At 47.9% G+C, this 19067-nt stretch overlaps 1 protein-coding gene across 6 annotated transcripts in view; it reads right to left on the bottom strand.

The window, feature by feature from the left end:
• FOXN3 (forkhead box N3) overlaps positions 1-19067 on the bottom strand; it is a 395708-nt gene that overhangs the window by 225386 nt on the left and 151255 nt on the right. The gene's annotated exons all lie outside the window — the stretch shown is intronic.

Here is a 19067-nt window from a genome sequence, read left to right as displayed (position 1 = left end):
GCGGGCGGCAGGGGCGCGGGGGTCGCGGCGCGGCATGGGACCTGCGGCGTCCGCCGGGCGCGCCGCGCGTCCTCCCGCCGGCCCCGCCGCTCTCCCCGCCCCGTCCCGCCTCCCGCTCGCCTCCGCCGCGGCGCGTCGGGCCGGGGCGCGCCGAGCGGCGAGAAATTGTTTCCACTGCAAACAAAAAAAGGCGACACATGACCAGGCAGGAGGAGGGGAAGCGCGGGGAGGGAGGGGCGCGGAGGGGAGGGACGGAGCGGAGGGGGCGGAGGGAGCCGGAGAGAGGGAAAACGTGGGCCGGGTCGCCCGCGGCCCGGGGTGCGGACCCGCCGGGGCGGCCCCAGCCCGCGCGCCCCCTCGCCGCGATCGACCCCGCGCGCCGTGCCCGGGCGCTCCCCGGGAGAATGGGGGGGGCGCAGCCGGGGCCCAGGCCGGCCTGGGCCGCGCGTCCTCGCCTCCAGCCGCGGGGCGGGGGTGACCGGCGCGGGCCCTCGCGACCCGGGGCGGCCGCGACCTGGGCGGCGGGGCTGGCTGGCGGGCGGGCGGTGCGCGGCCTGCCCCTTCCCCAGGCTCCGGCCACGCGGGCGGGCCGGCGCTGTGCCGCTGGCAACGTGTCGCCGGAACGCTCCTACCCCATCCGCATGCCTTACAAGGCTCGAAAGTAAAAATAAAAAGAATTACGATGCGGGCGAGGCTTGCGAGGGGGAGAGGAGATTCCACTTCTCCCCAACTACGGCGTCCTGGCGGGGCTCCCGAGGCAGTCCCCAGCCCTCCTCCTGCGCCCACCCCGAGCCCCGGGAGGAAAGGCACAAAGGCACCGCAGCCTCCCGCCCCGCCGGCCGCTCCCCCTGCCGTCTGCCGGCGCGTGCCTGCGGAGGGACGGAGGGTGGCCATTACAGCAACCGAGCGAGAGGCCCGTCCTAGAGGCCACGCCGGTAGGGCCTCTCCAGGGGGAAGGCTCAGCGCCGCGACCGACTTATAAGCCTTGAGCGAAAACCGGCCTTATCTCCTTCACATTTTGAGTTCTCAAGAACCCGACAGACAATTCGCAGGGCCACCCAGCGACCGGCGGCGTAGCCACCACTCCAAGTCTTTAGGCTCCTCCAAAGAAGGGCCACCCACTGCTAAAGCCACACCAACCAGCTGCCTTTGGAGAGGATGAAAGGAGAGTCCCACAGGACACCCTGGTGGTGACACAAATAAAAATATGATTGCACACCACTCGCACGTAGCCAAATCAGTAGGTTCCTCCACAGAAGAGAAGCCCAGGTGACAACTCCCATTACCCCCACCTGCACCCACCTGAGCCAGTGGACCGGCCATTTTGAGCTGTTTTTGAAAACTGCACAAAAACCCGTGAGAAGGCCCAGAGTGATCGCCCTCAGACAGCCCTCTAGTTTGCAGTACCTTTTAACCTAGCCAAAAGGGGAGAAAAATCCCACAGAGCTTCTGAAAAAAAATTTTTTTTCCAAAAAATAAAGAAACCCCAATCGATCTGGGAGTCATTCCTTTTAACAAAGCTTCAAAGCGGTGGGTGGCAAGTCTTCAGCAAGAACACTCACCACAGGCCTTATTACTTACCAGTGGTATGGCAGATCCCACCCAGAAGATGTCTCCAAGGTGGAGGCCCAGGGGCGGGTGGAGGTCATCCAGTCCCACCCCCTTTTAATTACGAGCACTTGATGTGACCTACCCAAACTCACTAAGCGAAAGGTGTAAGCTGAGAGAGACAGCTCTGAAGCCTCAAGCCAGAGATTCTAAGAATCAGAAATGGTGACAAAGGGGCGATTGGACATCAGTCAAGCGTAGGTGGCACCCTCCTTCCGCATATCCGTTGAGGGGGCTGAATCTCCCATCAAAGAAACCAAGGCCAGAGACCTCTGTCCAAGCCCCTTTGCCCACTCGGAGAAGAAGAAATACTCCCCTGCTGTCCTCCCTTTCCATCACCAGCTCCCAACCCTCCCCATGGCCAACCATACTCATGCCATAGCTAGAAATCTCTTTACAGTAAGAGAGGCGGCATGTTAATTTTCACTTCGGTCCTTTCTTTGTCCTCAGAGTTCAAGCACACAGAATATGTCGTTCTTAAAATTCTCCGTGCGAGCTGTTCAGCCTCCAGTGTCCGAAAACCAACCATGTAGGTGAACAACACCTTTAAAAAACAGGCAAGCCTTGGGCCAGGAGAAGCCCTAAGTAGAGGGTGGAGTATGGTGAGGTAAGCTGTCTTTTATTAGCCTGCCTCTCTTTCCTTCTGCGTGTTTCGGTTTCTTCCCTTCTCAAACATACAGACCTTCCTCTATTTACGACGGGGTTACATCCCAGTAAACCCATCATCCTAAGTTGAAAATATCTGTGAGTCAAAAATGCATTTCATACACGCAACCCACCACCCATCCCAGCTCAGCCTGGCTAACCTTGACCGTGCACAGAACACTAACCTCAGCCTACAATTGGGCAGAGTCACCAAACACACGTGTTGAATATCTCGTGTAACTTACTGACTACTGTTCTGCAAGTGAAAAACAAACATTTTGTTGTATGGGTTGTATGGGTGCAGAATGGCTATAGGTGTATCAGTTTGTTTACCCTGTGATGGCGTGGCTAACAGGGCGCTGAGGCCTTGCCCAGCCTCCCCAGAGGGCATCGGACAGTAGATCACTAGCTCAGGAAAAGATCCAAATTCCGAATCTGAAGTCCAGTGTCTACCGAATGTGTATCGCTTTTCACATGGTCGTAAAGTCAAAAAATCCTATGTCGAGCTATACTGCGTCAGGGACCATCTGCATTCCTTAATTCCTCTCTCCCACTTGTCATGGGAGATGCGGCAAGGGATGTCAGCCTGAGGAGGAAGTGGCGGGCCAGCCCTGCCTGATGCGGAGAGCGGGGGACACACATCTGCCTATCCGTCGGTCTCAAGTGGGGGGTCCACATATTTGTTGAAAGCCAAAGCAAGGCTTGGTGTGGCCCCTTTCTACCTTATAAGCCCATAGAGCCCCAGCTCTGAAAGATGCTCCCTCACAAAAGGCTGCAGGGGCCAGAGTCTTTGGAACACCACCATGTTGAATATCCTTCCTGAACTTTCAAAAGTTCCCTTGTCCCTGAGAAGTCTTCCAAAAAACAAGTGGAACTGTTTAAACTATTGTTCCACAAACACGTTCAACAGCAGAATCCTACGTGTGCCCTGGAGCTGTGTGCAGAGGAGTGCCTCTCCCCTTGATGATGTCTTCCTTCTCCAACATGCTTCGCTGCCCTGCACCATGGAAGCCTCTCTCCCCATCCCTCGTTCTTTGGCCAAGAGGATTATTTATGGAATAGTTCAACGTGGAGCCTTCCAGCCCCCCTGATGCAGTAACACCTGAAGAGATGAGCAGTGAGAGGCCACTGCAGGTGGAAGGCCTGGGGACCTTCGTGTGTGAGGAGGAAGCTGAGGCAGGCCTGCAAAAATGGTCTCCTGGATCCTGCAAGCTGACTGCAGTGAAGAGGACTCATGAGCAGGAACCCAGGTCAGCCAGGGGCAGCCACACTGCGGGCTTCTCAGAACTGGGGCGTCATGAGGCACTTCCCTCTCCCCTTTCCTCTGAGACCACACTGTCTTTCCGACTTCCCTCTACATACCTGTTCCACTCTCCTCCCTGTCGGGCTCTCTCTCCTCACTTACGACCCCATATGGCTGCCGGCATCAAGGCCAAACTTTTTGACTTTCGGCACCCACCACCTTCAGACTGCCTCTGTCTTCCACGCCATGGCCTGTATTCTCAGGGCAATAACCTGATTGGCTTAGCCTGACTTAGGTGACTGTTCCTTTCTGCCCACCCCCTCCGGTCAGCTGAGGCTAGGGGCATGATGCAACCATCAGGCACACCAGGACTGGGAATGCCTTCGGAAGGAGGGTATCTAATAAAGATGGGTTGGTGTCTGACCTGTGCTACAGACCTGAGCTTTTCTCTTAGGGATACCCAGGAAGCCAAACCTAATGGATCAGAATCTTCTAGGATGGGTCTCAGGCATGTATATTTTCAGAAGGTGCAAGAGCAGGAGTTACTGTTCCAGGGAGGAGAAATGAATGGCACCTGCTGATTTATCAGATATGACTTGATCATATTAGAAGATGCATTCGTTCCTTGAGCAAGTTTTTACTGAGTACCTACCAAGTACACCGTATTGTGTTAGGTGCCCGAGATAAACGGGTTTTGTTCCTTATTGACCATGCCTGTTGGCGGAAAAGAGGGGAAACATAATATGACCAAACTCTTTAAATGCTAAGGTGAGCAGTTTATATGCACTAATTCAAAGGGCAAGAGGAACTCATTGAGTATTTTTGAGTGCGGAAGTTATACTATCAAAAATACACTTTAAAAGAATGGCTTGGGGGCGCCTGGGTGGCTCAGTTGGTTAAGCGACTGCCTTCGTCTCAGGTCATGATCCTGGAGTCCCTGGATCGAGTCCCATATCAGGCTCCTTGCTCAGCAGGGAGTCTGCTTCTCCCTCTGACCCTCCCCCCTCTCATGTGCTCTCTCTCTCTCATTCTCTCTCTCAAATAAATAAATAAAATCTTTAAAAAAAAAAAAAGAATGGCTTGGAACTAGTAGACAAGTAAGTCCCAGAGACCTAATACACAGTACAGCGATTATCAACAAGAAAACTGTATTATAAACATTTAAACGAAGTGACTAGATTTTAATTGTTCTCAACACTAGAAGAAATGATAGTAATGTGACACCACAGAAGTGTTAGCTAATGTGACAGTGGAAATCACATTGTAATATCAAATATATATGTTGTATACCTTAAACTTACACACATTATATGTCAAATATATCTCAGTTTTTTAAAAAAGAAGAAGGATTGTGGAGGCGCCCGGGCAGCTCAGTCAGTGAAGCATCTGACTCTCGGTTTCGGCTCAGGTCGTGATCTCAGGGTGGTGAGATCGAGCCCTGCATGGGGCTCTGCACTGAGCATGGAGTCTGCTTCAGAGTCCCTCCTTCTGCACTGCCCCCCCCCCACCATCCCCACTCATGCTGTCTCTCCCTCTAAAATAAAGAAATAATTAAAATCTTAAAAATTAAAAATAAATAAATAAATGGAATTGTTGATTTAAGATGAGTTTTGGGAGAGGAAAGGAAAAAATATGAAAAACCCAAAGGAGGCAGAACTGCTGAGAAAGCAAGGCCATGATCCATATAACAGGGAATAAAGATTGTTTCTTTAAATGTTTTCAAAAATTATAAATATGCTAAAATATTAAAATAGTGATTCCCTCTGAGTGGCAGAGTTATGGGGTGATTATTTTGGCCTGCCTGTCTTTCATATGTGTTTATTATATTCCAAATTTTCTACCAGGAGCACCCATTATATTACACTACAATGTTCTAACGATAAGGTGGGGAGGATCCCATTAGAGCAGAGGTTCTCAGCCTTGATTGTGCACCAAAATGACCCGTAAGCTTATTGAAACTGCTGGCCCCCCACCCCCAGAGTCTGTGATTCAATAGGTTGGGGCTGTGGCCTGAGAATTCACATCTCTAACAAGCTCCCAGGGATGCTGCTGCCGGTGGTTGAGGGACCACAGTTTGAGACCCACTGAATCACAGAATAGTCAGTGAGACTGGAAAAAATGAATGTCTGAAAGCCTTCAAAGGAAAAACCAAGAGGGACTGTCAAATATGAGAAAAGAAGGGAAGATTATGATCAAAGAAAACCCCTGAATCGTGGGTTGACTAAGTCTCTTTGAGGTAATATATGAGAATGCTGTTGGTAATGGCAGAAAAGCTGCTCCCTTCCTTCCCTTGGGCGCAGAGGTAAAAAAGACCCAGCATCAGGGCTGGAAGGCCCTCCACTCTCAGAGAGTTTCAAGGTTTGCCCCAGCATCTTGGCCCTGGCCTGCCCTCTTCTCTTGCATTTTCCTCTTGCACATTCTTGATGTTTACATGACAGGTTCTGGAGGGTGTAGCCTGGGAAAAGGCTTCTTCAAACTTCTCCAGTAGGGAACAGAGCCAGGAGGCTTCTTTGAGGAGGGAAGGAGGGGATGTGTGGTAAGGGAAAGGACAGCCAAACCGGTGGAGTGAAGTTCATTAGCTCAGGTGCCCTCGCCAAACCCCAGCTTCTCAAGTCTCCTGCTGGAGGCAACATGGAAACAGAACCTGTCAGCTCCTCTTTGAGCATAAACACAAGTGTGAGCGAATCATCCAGAATCCAGATTTAGTCAATGCCTTCAGTCAACAAGTATTTATGAAGCCTCTAGCTACAATATGCCCAGGACTTCGTGGAGGGGACCGGAAAGGGACCGGAAAAGGGAAATAAAAGGGGTGGCACTCGCCCTCAAGGATCCGGGAGACTTGGGGAGCATTTATGAAGCGACTACAGATAAACATACACACACACACAAAGCAAAATACTGTGGCCCGAGGTGGTGTAGCCTGATGGCTAGCCTAACACCTGGGACCAGGTTCATGGTCTCACTTCACCACTTACTAGCTGGGTAAACTTAGTCAAGGTGCTTAACTTCTTTTTCTCCACCTAGTTTCCTCATTTTAAGAAAAAGTGGGTAGGGAGGGAGAATGATAGCAAGGCCCACTTCATAGGGTTCTGACGAAGAGCAAATGAATTAGTATTTGCAAAACACATATAATGGTGCCCTGGCACTTAGCACCGTTTTTGTTAAGTAAATAAATCAGAAGGAAAGTATTGACATAGTTGACTGCATAGCAATTTAAAATTTGCGTGTAGGGCCAGGGTCCTATAAATCAGGCTACAAGACAGATTCAAAAATGAGGAAATATTTGCCATACAGAGGAAAAGGGGTTAATATTTTAAATTTAGAACCCTTACAACTCAATGAGGAAAAAAAAAAAAAAAAGGATCACCCTAATGAGAAAAGGGACAAAGTCACCAAAAGAGAAAGAAAAATGATGAATATACCCATGAAGAGAGGCTCCACCTCAGTAAAAAACAAAGAAATGCAAATTCAAGCAATTGTGATATCTCATTTCATCTCCCAGATCGGCACAGGCTGAAAAGGAATAACCATACCACTGTTGGTGGGGGTGTCAGGAAGAAGGTGACTCGGTACAACTCTTCAAGGACAACTTCAGTGAACCCAGCTATGGACCCTAAATTTCCAACTTCTAGGAATTTATCCTAGGGAAGTAGTCTCACAAGACCGTTAATGTGGGGCGCCTGGGTGGCTCAGTCATTAAGCGTCTGCCTTCGGCTCAGGTCATGACCCCAGGGTCCTGGGATCGAGCCCCGCATCGGGCTCCCTGCTCGGCGGGGAGCCTGCTTCTCCCTCTCCCACTCCCCCTGCTTGTGTTCCTGCTCTCGCTATGTCTCTCTCTGCCAAATAAATAAATAAAATCTTAAAAAAAAAAAAGACCGTTAATGTGCCCCCCAGACTGTCTACCCTCGTGATCCAGTGACCCACTAAGCTCCCCGCAGTTATCCTAGTGCCTGACACACACAGAAGACTTCCGTCAGTACTTACTGGAAACATGCACTAGAATATGCAATATTATATTTAGGAGGGTGTGCTGGGACATTGTTTAAAATCACCAAAACTTGGAAATTGCTGCGATAAGAGGCTGCAGGCATATTATTATATTCTGTGGCCCACCCTGGCCCCATGCTCCCTTCGTTCCCTGCCATTTGGATTTTCCGGTCATTTTCGGTGAAGCCTTCCTTATTCGGAATCATTTTCACGTTCTCCTCTACTAGATGTGTGAACCAATTTGCAAACATTTCATAAAGTAAGAGTGTGGGGGGGAAATAAACACACTGGAGAAGCAAGTTAAAGTATTTTGTGATCTTTTCAATCAGAAGGAACAAAATGATTCCTTTCTGAAAGGCCCGGTGCTCTGAGCCAACAGAATTGCTAAGTGTAACACACATTGTACCTGTGTTATGGTGTCTATTGACTTGGTGACTTTCAACTGATAGGTTTTGAGTATCAGACTTTCTCTACAAACTCGTACATAGGTCCAAAGACAAGGGAAAATACTCTTGAATTAAGAATTTGTGGGGGAGGGGGGAGATTTACTCTCTCTTTTCAGATTGATCTTCTATAACAATTTGTGCTTATAAAAGACCAGATACGGTTACATCTTTTTTTTTTTCCAAATCTGATAGAAAAATCTGTGCCCAGCTGAGGCACTCCACGTGGCCGGAATTACTTCTGCTTCTCCTGGCTTCTGAGGGATACTCTGGGCAGTCAGAAGCTTGCCCTAGAAAAGACGGCCACTCTGAGCTCTGGACTCCATTTATCTACAGTTGATTGTCATTATTTGTGGAAGTTATGTTCTATAAAGTCTCCACGAAGGAGGAATCAGCAAACATTGAACTGCTGCTCCTAGGGGAAACACACAGTCAGGTTCCTGCAAGCTGCTGGTGAGAGCATTTTCATTAACTGATGAATATATAACCACGTTTTACTGGGTTTCCATCTAAAGGCGCCTTATTTAATATATATTCTTGATTCCTTAACACTGAACTCGCAGCCAACAGCTCTACAACTCATGTCTGAACGAAGATTCTCTAACAAGGCTTCTGTATCTTCTCCACAAGGCAATCAGCCTTCATGTGCTCAGGAACGCTAAACACTTCACAGCACTATGACTGGGTGCCATTTTAAACAGGAAAATCACCAACAAAAAAGCACAAAAAGCTAGAGTACAAAATAGACCACAGAACGGACACTTGTTTAGGAGGGTGTGCTGGGACATTAAAATCACCCAAACTCGGAAATTGCTGCGATAAGAGGCTGCAGGCATATTATTATATTCTGTGGCCCACCCTGGCCCCATGCTCCCTTCGTTCCCTGCCATTTGGATTGAGATGGCAGTATGAGAACTGAAACTTATTTACACCAGAGTGTTGCTTTGTTAAATGTAAGCTGGGAATGTGTGCATTAGACAATTTAAATTTTTGGCCACTCTGCACCTGTCAACAAATGACCATAAAAGCACCGCGAGTATTTATTCATTGGGGGGTTACAAATAATTTGTAGCAAGTACATGAATTTGCAAATACGGCATACATGAATAATGGCCAACTGTATTTAACAAACACTTGCATAGCACTTATTCGGTGCCAGACCGTATTCTAAGGCTTGGCAAATACTCATTTCAGCCTCACATTAACCATGGGGGCAGGGTACTATTATTATGCCCATATTATAAATGAGGAACCTGAGGCACAGAGAGGTTTAGCCACCTGCCCCAGGTCACAAAGCTGATAAGCGATGGGGCTGGGATTTGAACCCACACGGTCTGGCTCCAGAGTTTGAAGCTGTGTTCCAGGTAGGAACCAAGGGAAGCTTCAGATCCATCCAGAGCATCTGAATTCTTCTTGGAGAACCCCTGGGGGTCAAGGACATGAAGGACAGGGGTGGTGGGGTTCAAGAGAGGGAAAACTGTGAGCAGCAAATAAAGAAGAAGGAAGGAAAAGGGGATTTTTAAACTGAATGAAAAGGTACCACTTGCAAAAAGGCAAAGTTCAGCTTCTATGTCATAATCAACATGGCATGGTGTACCTTTGTAATAAAAAATAAATCAACGAGATACTGAGCATCAAACAAATTGTAAGTGCCTTGAGAGAGGCAAGGACCCTGCCTTATACTTCTCTTCTGCTCATAGCATGTGGCACAGTGGTAATCAAAAATATCGATCGCTTGGGCGCCTGGGTGGCTCAGTTGGTTAAGCGACTGCCTTCGGCTCAGGTCATGATCCTGGAGTCCCGGGATCGGGTCCCGCATCAGGCTCCCTGCTCGGCGGGGAGTCTGCTTCTCCCTCTGCCCCTCCCCCCTCTCATGCTCTCTCTATCTCATTCTCTCTCTCAAATAAATAAATAAAATCTTTAAAAATATATATATATCGATCGCTTAACAGAAAAAAAAAAGCTTCTTTTTATTGCTCTCTCAAACTGGTATCTAATAACTACACAGATTGGTCAAAGAGAAGTAGCATCATCAACCTTTTCCTCCTCCAAAGTTCTGAAGAGCTCTTATTGTTTTCCTCTGTTCACCAAGTACATCGAGTTCCACGGCCTCGTGGGTTTCAATTGCTAAGTCTGCCAAAGTCTTTACCATGCCAAGAAACAACTTCTCTCAATTTACTTTTTCAGAAGGATGTGAAAGAAGACAATCAATTCTTCTCTTGAAGATTGTCTTTTTGAAACAAAAGTAAAAACTACAAATTCAACGACATCTCTGGGAACCGTTGCATAGATTAAGGTATCACCAATATATTTCCCTGCTGTACAAAATTCCTTTTGGGGGATTAGCAACTTTTCAACTTACTATGACTGCCAAACCTGAAGTCTGTTATTCTCTATCAGACAGTGAAGTTCACCAACACTTTCTGCTTTGAAACCCCCACTCCTTCCCCAAATAGCCTCTCGTGTGCCTTTAATATTTTTGATTCAGGTGCAAGCAAAATGTGGCCATAAACTGTGAGGCATGAGTGCGTGCTGAGCGCTCAGTCTCACAAGGGGCGGGGGCTGGGAAGGAAGTGGCCAAATGGACGGCTGTCTTTCTGGGGGTGCACCAATAGCACCTAATTCCCCCAAGCCTGAAGACACATGACTATCACTGGCTTCAAAGATTTGGCCCCCAAACAACCAGGCATCCTTTTTAAGTTGGCATTTCTTCCAGAGAGGAATACTGAGCATCTTTCCTACATGCCTCACCGTGCTAGGCCAGCTGTCTAACAATATGGATCCCGGAAGGGGGTGCTGCCCATGTTGGTGATGGCAGCCTTTAATGCTTGGTGCGCACAGCCAACGTCAAAGATCCCGCCGAACAGAGGTCCAGGCCATTGGCTGAGACAGCCCGGGCAAGCTTCCATGCCCCTTGAGTGCCAGCAGAGGCTACCCGAGGACCCAGGTGGGCATGCCACACTGTCCTGGACTTCCGGACGGAGTCCGGTCCCAGAGAGTGGACGTCACAGCTCTCCGGAGGCTGCCCAGGCCAGGTTCAAAGGGAGGGATGAACTTCATGACATCCGTTCTAAAGAAATCCCACCTGCTACTGGCATGCCCAGGCTCATCTTCCTCACATACCGGCCTCCCAGGCAAGTCTCCAAAGGCACGGTGGGCAGGCAGCTGCAACAGTTTGCTTTCTCTCAATGCTTTGGACTGGGAAAGACGCGGACTTGAGGAAGAAGTCATGGCCAATCCCCATGATCCGGACCCCCCCATTGGCTGGGATACTGAAAGGTCATCTTGTCCGCCCCTTTGCAGGAAAAACATGGTTGTCTTTGGCCCTGGAAATCTGGCCTGGCAGATTTTCTGGAGTAAGTTTCTTCATCCACACGCACCCACATCATATTGACGTTCAGGACTGTCAAAATGCAAACCCGCTCTGCAATATCCTTCACCCTCTACACTCCAGTGACTTCCCCGGCCCGAAATGCCTGCCACCATGTGAGTGCCTGGCTCGGGCGCTGCACAGCGACTCCCCAGCTTGCTGCTCCTGAATAACTTGAATATCAAACCAAGCACAAAGAGAATAATATACAGCAGTTGCTGGAAAAAGCTCACTCCATCCACTTCATTCTCTGTGGCAGACGCGACTGAAAGATTTTTTTTTTTTTTTTAAATCCATGAAAAACTTCTCATTTAAGCTGGGGGTGCAAAAGGCATCTGAAATGTGAGAGTCCCCGGACCAGCCCTGGGATAGAAAGGAAAGGTTTCAATGAAATACAAAAGCAACGCAGACCTGAAGGGGAGCAGGCTGCCCGACAACAAGGCAGCCAACTGCCAAACTGTCATTTTGCTCGGCGGCTGAACAGAAGGCTCGAGTAATGACAACCACAAAACTCATTTAAAGTCTGAAAAGGTGACTAATGAGCTCATTCATGCTGGCTATAAATTATTCACTACAACACTGATCCCACTCAAGACAAACAGGAAAGTAAACTTTAAACACAGACATCGCCAGCCTCCGAAGTCGAACGAGAGATGTCTGTGAAACTCTTCCCAATGAGAGAGCTACTCGTCTCTCCCTTGTCTTTTGTCACATTCATTCTTCTGTTTACTTTTTTTACTGCCTTTAATCAAGTTTAAGCAGACACAGCTGTTACACATTTATTTCTCTGTTGAGTTTTTTTCCATTAGTTATTATGAGCAATCATGATGCTCTAAAAATAGCAGCAAATTATATTCTCTAGAAATTGAAGGCTGACCTTAAAATGAAGCCCAGGTCTTCAGAAAGAATATTCATATGCACATGTTGGGTGAGTGACAGCCCCGCACAAAGGCGAAACACAAGTGCAGAGCATTTTCCACTCTTTGAGAGGTTTTTCAATTTGCTTCCAAATTTCCTTTGGCTCTGGTGGAACGGATTGGTTGCTTTAAAACCCTACAATACAGAAACCTGCTTCCAGGGGTCACATTTGGGTGAAGATTTTCATGAACACTCACCATCTTAACAGAATCAAAGTCCTCAAAAAAAATAAATAAATAAATAAATAAATAAAAATCATAAAAATTTAAAAAATTTAAAAAAATTTAAAAAAAGAAACAAGGAATCAAAATTCTCATGGAGCCTTTTCACTACAGACAAACCCGGCGACAGGTTTGCCAAAAACCCACCATGTTGCTGCAGACTCCCCAGCTCAGTTTCCTGTTTAATATCAAAGAATTGCAGCTCTTCTGTTTTTCTAGACTGTGCTCTTTGCTACTCCTGTCACTCCGGAAAGCATTATGACTGTGGAGAAGGAGTCTCCTGTTTTTCAAACCTTTTTTTAATCTTAGTAGCTATTTCCAAGACAGAGGCAGAGTTAAGAGTTTCAGACCTGCCCTAATAGATCTTATAAAAATAGTCCCCAAATAAGTACTTACATTAGCTCTTGGTCAGATCGCTGAACATTCTGTATTTTTAAACTGCTTTGAATACTTTGAAAAGGAGCCACAGAAAAGCCACAGAAAACACTCATATTCAAATCCCGCCAGATGGAGGTTCTGCCTAACCAAAAGTGAAAGCAGAAAGGTCTGAAGCTGAGTTGTACCCTGTGCACACCTCGAGATTACAGGGGAAAAATGAATGGTTTGGGGCCTGGGGAATCTTGCATAACGTATGAGAAATAATGCATGGAAGGCACATCGAGACGGGGCTTTAACTTCAACCCTAGACTAGGCCAAGCTCTGTCTCCATTTTAGGAAAATCTTTCACATTGTTTTCACAGTTTCTTGCACATGAACTGAAGGCTTGTCCAGCCATTTCTGTCATCTGAAATGCAAAGCAATTTTTCTTTTAAGTAGAGAAAGAGGAGTCCAGTAATATTTATAGCAAAGTACTTTGCCACCTACCGATGCAATCTGGTTGGTCTTCATGTGTTCGGCATGTTTTTTAATCCAGGTTTCTGTATCTACTCAGAAGCCATTCTCTTGGTTCTCTGTGCAAGAGCTCTCGCAGTGTTGCTGCTGTTGTTGGTTTTTGGTTTTTTTTTTTTAATCAAACAATGTGTAAAACCCCAATTCCAACCAAAGAAATGGAAAAGCCTAAAATGGCATCCCGTTGGGAGACTCGGCTGCCCTACAGCCTTCCATGAACTCAATGCCTATCAGCTCTCTGTGGAAAAGTGCGGACAAAATATTGCTTTGAAATCTAGACACACGTTGGTAACGTGTCTGCCAGACAGAGCTTGCCTCTCCCTTCATGGGTGGGAAACCTGGCTGGTCTGCAGCCACTCGCACACCGCCCTGCTCTCTATTTTCCCCGAGGGGGGACCAAAGGTAATGTTAATTCTGCCCGGGGATGTTCAAAGCACCTGCAAAGCAACAGCCCAAACACTGAACCCCAAGTACTCAATTCTTGCAATCCAAAGAATTCTAAAACATACATAATGCCAAAAGCTCTCCCATGCTTCCTACTCACTTGGAGCTTTGCCTGTATTATTTATTCCTTCCTTCCACTTACCTTTATGAGGGAGGCGCAGTCATCCTCTTATAGATGAGGATACTGAGCTTAAAGAAATTAAGGCATTTGTCAGTGGTGCTTGTTGAGGTGAGCTGGAAAGGCAAGAGCCCATGCGGTTGGGGCCCACCAAGCCCACCCCCTGCACTGCTGCGTTCTCTAACCTCTTCATCCTCTCCATACCTAATTTCCAAGATCACAGAAATGTATCTTGCTGCTTGCAATCTACCTCCTGGGCTTCTCTGTCAGAGGTTTTTTTGGAAATTGTTTGATCTGGTTTTTGCATAACAGGCCACTAACCACGACACCCCTTCCCCCCGCCACCAGGCGCAGCTCCTTGAGGCTCGTAGAGAACGTGGACACCATTCACGGACGGGACAAGCACATCTACAAAAGACCAAAAGACCCAGGCCAATGGTCGTACACCCGCACTGTGCTCCTCTCTGAATCGTAAAGCCCGACGACTGTGAAAACAACAACAAATAACCCATGACAGCGACTGCTCCAGAGGCCAGGCCTGAAACTCTAGGTCTATCCCCACCTCCCGTTCCGATGGCCCCGCAGAAGGAACAAGCTGTTAGGAAGGTGCCCGTTATGCAACTCATAGAACAACCTACTCTCTCTTCAATCCACACTCTACCCTCCCCCAAGCCAACAAATGAACTTTTCTCCATATGCTACAACCACTGGGATCAAGATCTGATAGTTTCACTTCCAGCTAATGCTTCCATTTCACCAGAAACCATTTTTGAACTCTGTCTTTTGCACTTTGCACACTAAGTGAGCTAGTTATTGCCTGCCAGTTTAGAAACACGACTGACCCACCACACCAGAACTATCTTCCAAAAGCTAAATTACAGAGAATTAGATCGAGGCACAGATCAACCTTTGCCAACTCTACAAACAGATTCAAAAATCAGCAAGTCGCCATGAAAATATACTGACTGCGCTACCAATCAGATTAACCTTTTCCCACAGATCCTGGACAGAAGGGTAAGGCTCCCTACCGAGGCAGCCCTGTGCCCCACACGTGCCCCGGAGTCTTCACACAGCCCAGGGCACTGGAGGTGTGGAGGAGACATGCTCCCACAGCTCACAGCCATCTCCAGCACCTGCAACATCTTCACATCCGCGGCATTCCCACGTCGACTTGGGCACCAGGGCTGAGGAGTTCATTCCATCACGAACCACCTCCACATGCTTCCTTGAGAGCTCTCCTGGTGCTACGACCAAGGCTAGCCAAAGGCTCTGGAAGAAGTGGATGAAGTAGAAAGCTGAGGCCTGTGGTTTCAGTCCCGAGAAACCCTCAGCTATCCACAGGGATCCGATCCCACTGCCATTTAGAGTCCCTCTGGCTTCTGCCAACACCAGCTCCCTCTGGATCCAAATTCAACCTCTCTCAGCTTCCTTGTGATACCAGCATCATTGCAAAGCCTCCAATGGTTACGCTAAGAAACATAAGCCCTGCCCAGACCTTCCCGGAGCTCCTGTGAATGAACAACTGAGTTGCATTTTCTACGCAAAAGATCCGCGTACTAAGTCAGACACTTACTAAGTCGGAGCAGGGCCATGTTCCAGGGCTCCTCCCTCACATCCTCCATGGCTCATTTTTCTAGATCAAAATCTCCAACTCATGAGTAGGAAGAAAGTCACTAAGGCTGACTGCTATTTATTTACTAATTACATTCTTGGCCTGACAGCACTGGCCAGAAAAGATTTGTTTATTCATTACAAAAACCAATTAATGTAAACAGAAAATAAAATCTTAAAGGTTACTCTTGGGATGGATTTTACTAATGGTGTCAGACGAGCCCCTAATTAAAGGAGGCAAATGAAGCCCAAAGAAGCGACATGATTTAGGGCCACATGTCACAGAATACACACAGGTAGTTTCCTTGTTCAACAGCACCCCCAAAATTCCAGTCCTGTGGCGTGAGTGGGCCTGACCCTGTCATCGAAGTGGCTTCTCTGTCATTTGCAACCAAAAGCATCCCAACAGATACCCGAGCAGAGTTAGTGGCCACTCCGATTTCCTGACTGCCTGTACACAGATATTTCTGCCACAGTAGTCTTTAACATTACAAAATAGCAAACCATATTTTGACAAATTTAGTGGCTGAACTTGGTAAGACTCAAGAGATTTGGGGGAAACATAGGCAACTAAAGACTATCATTGAGCTCTTTAAAAGTATGGCTTAATGGGGCGCCTGGGTGGCTCAGTTGGTTAAGCGACTGCCTTCGGCTCAGGTCATGATCCTGGAGTCCTGGGATCGAGTCCCACATGGGGCTCCCTGCTCAGCGGGGAGTCTGCTTCTCCCTCTGACCCTCCCCCCTCTCATGTGCTCTCTCTCATTCTCTCTCTTTCAAATAAATAAATAAATAAATCTTTTTAAAAATAAATAAATAAATAAATAAAAGTATGGCTTAATGTGTAACTGTGACTATATTAATAGAGTACTTTTGATGACTGAAGAATTCATGAATGGAGATTAACTGTAGAGAATTCGTGGCTAATGGGGGAAGACCATTCTATTTTCTTAATATATTATTTATTTATTTTTGAGAGCGAGCGAGCTGGGCGGGGAGGGGAACAGGACACAGAGGGAGAAAGAAAGAATCTCAAGCAGGCTCCAAGTCCAGTGCAGAGCCTGACATGGGGCTTGATCCCAGGGCCCCAAGATCATGACCTGAGCCGAAATCAAGAGTCGGACATTTAACCGACTGAGCCACCCAGGCACCCTGAGGACCATTCTATTTATAACTTGAGACAAAACCTGACTCCCACTTCAGTCTCAGAGTTGGACCTAAAGCTGGTCTCTTCCCTACCTCTCGGAGGAACAATGTCTCAATTTTATATCTCCAAGTCCCCAGCTCCAAATCGGGTGCCAATGGAGGGGTGACACGGGTCTCAATGGCTAAGCTTATTGAGTAGTTACTAGATGAAGACGCTGAGCTGTGTCTTATCTGCTTTATGTCATCGAATGCTCCCCAGATATCAACGTGAGGTAGGCTGATCGGAGTAGACAATTAACAAATGATACAGAAGGAGCAATCGTCACGCACACCGAACTCACAATTGTAAGATTGTATTTGTCATCAGTAAGAACACATTCTTTAGTAATCCTAAAACTATAAAATTAAAAAGATGAGTATCAATAGATGGAATAATTAGATAGGGTCTAATTAACATTTATCGAGAAGGAGGATTTGCCACCAGATACTGAGGCTTAAAGCGTCAGCACCCCTCGCTCCCGCGGCCCCTTCAGTGGGCCCAGGAAGGACCCCAGCCACGTGTGGAATGAGCACCTTCAGTATTTAAGCTTAGTCACCGCACAGAAACACTTAAATGTCCTGAAACCCTATGGCTCAGACATGAAAAAAACCTGAGAAAGGTTCCCCGACATGTGACAATAATCGTAAAAAAAATTTTTTTTAATGTTTTATTTATTTATTCATGAGAGTCAGAGAGAGAGAGAGAGGGGGGCAGAGGCAGAGGGAGAAGCAGGCTCCCCGCCTAGCAGGGAGCCCGATGCAGGACTCAATCCCAGGACCCTGGGATCATGACCTGAGCCTAAGGCAGACGCTTAACCATCTGAGCCACCCAGGCGCCCAATAATCCTAAAAATTTACATGACATTACCAATAACTGCTTGTGAAGCAAACAAGTTTTTTCCCTAATCCATCAAGAATGAAAAACAAGCCCCGACAAACTATGCTAGAGGAATGACTGAATTACCTTGCTGTTCTCTTGAGGAAAATGCCATTCTAAAATCACTGTCATAGGAAGAAGGCATCAAAGAGCACACAGCCCAAAAATGTAGGAAAAAACAAGTCATGCAGACATGTGTGAAACAGCTGATTTATGATATTTGTGTTATTTTTCTGGATTTTTTGATGTTTGGGATGTCAGCTTTTGAAACATATATATTTTTTACATTTTATTTCATCATTTGAAATAAGTGCTCCCTCATAAACCTGGTTTTATATTTATAATTTTACATTTTTTCTTAGAGAGGGCTCCCAAATTAAATAGGCCTCAGGCCATACGGGGCCTGCATCTGCTCCCGGGGTGCCTACTGTGAGCCGGGTCATGGCTTTTCGCGGGCCAGCTCCTCGTGGTCAGCTAGGGGTTCTTTGAGGCAGGTGTTATTACCCCATTTTATAGATGAGGGATCTGGGCCTCAAGCAGGTTAGAAAGACCTACCAAAGGTTACCCAGCTGAGAAGTGGCAGACTGAACCCAGCAGTCTGATCCAAAGGGCCCCAAGCCAGGTGCCACCCTGCCTTGCTAGTCCTGCTTTTTGGCCTGCCCACCGCCCCCCCACCCCAAGACAAGAAAGAAAGGGCTACCCTTCTGTGACACAGGCCTGCCTCCCTGGCCTCTGGCCCCGGCAGCTTCCTGGCAGGGCTGGGGAAGGAGGGGCTATCTCAAACCCATGGGGCAGACTGGGGCAGAAGGCGCCCTGATTCGGTTTCCTGCAGGGCAGAGGGTTTAATCCTTGTCAGTGGGCAACAGTGGGACTCTACAATGGGTCACCTTGGGGCCACAACCTCTTGGTCAGTGACCAGCCGGCTCCTTTGATGTCATTTATGGTTCAGGTGATGCTGATTAGGCTGCAGCAAGCCCGGTATGGTGACAGTGGGTCCACGTGTCCAAACCTCGGTGAGAGCTGAAGGCTGTGGGCTTGAGGGAGGGACCCAAGGAGAGAAGAGGGAGCCGTCTGACCACAGAAAAGGAAGCCCCCAATTTAGTGTGAGGCACAGCTGTAGCCTCAGCTCCCTGTCCTCCCCAACCCGGGGGTCCTCCTCAGGGTCCCAATCCCAGCCTCTCCCAGCCAGTGGGGGGTCCTCTCCCCCACTCAGTTCAGAACAACTGCGTCATCTGCATAACGCTTCTGGTGGATTCACTCCCTGCTGACTCAGTTTTCTGTCTGAAGAACCTGGTCCCTCCTGTGAGGCCCAGCTCCCCAACTACCTGAACCCCCTGCCTCAGTCCTCCCCGAACTCAGGACAGGACCTGCTATGTTTCGGTACCACTAATTTTCTGTTCAAAATGATGACACCGGAGGCCCGGATGGCTCAGTCAGTGGAGTGTGCAACTCTTGATCTCGGTGTCATGCATGCGAGCCCCACGGTGGGTGTAGAGATTTAAAAAAAAAAAA

The sequence above is a fragment of the Mirounga leonina genome, unplaced genomic scaffold, assembly GCF_011800145.1.
Source record: "Mirounga leonina isolate KUSES-001 unplaced genomic scaffold, KU_Mleo_1.0 Mir_82, whole genome shotgun sequence".
Classification (NCBI taxonomy): Eukaryota; Metazoa; Chordata; class Mammalia; order Carnivora; family Phocidae; genus Mirounga; species Mirounga leonina.
The sequence above is the reverse complement of the archived record's forward strand: the minus strand, read 5'-3'. Positions and strand labels throughout refer to the sequence as shown.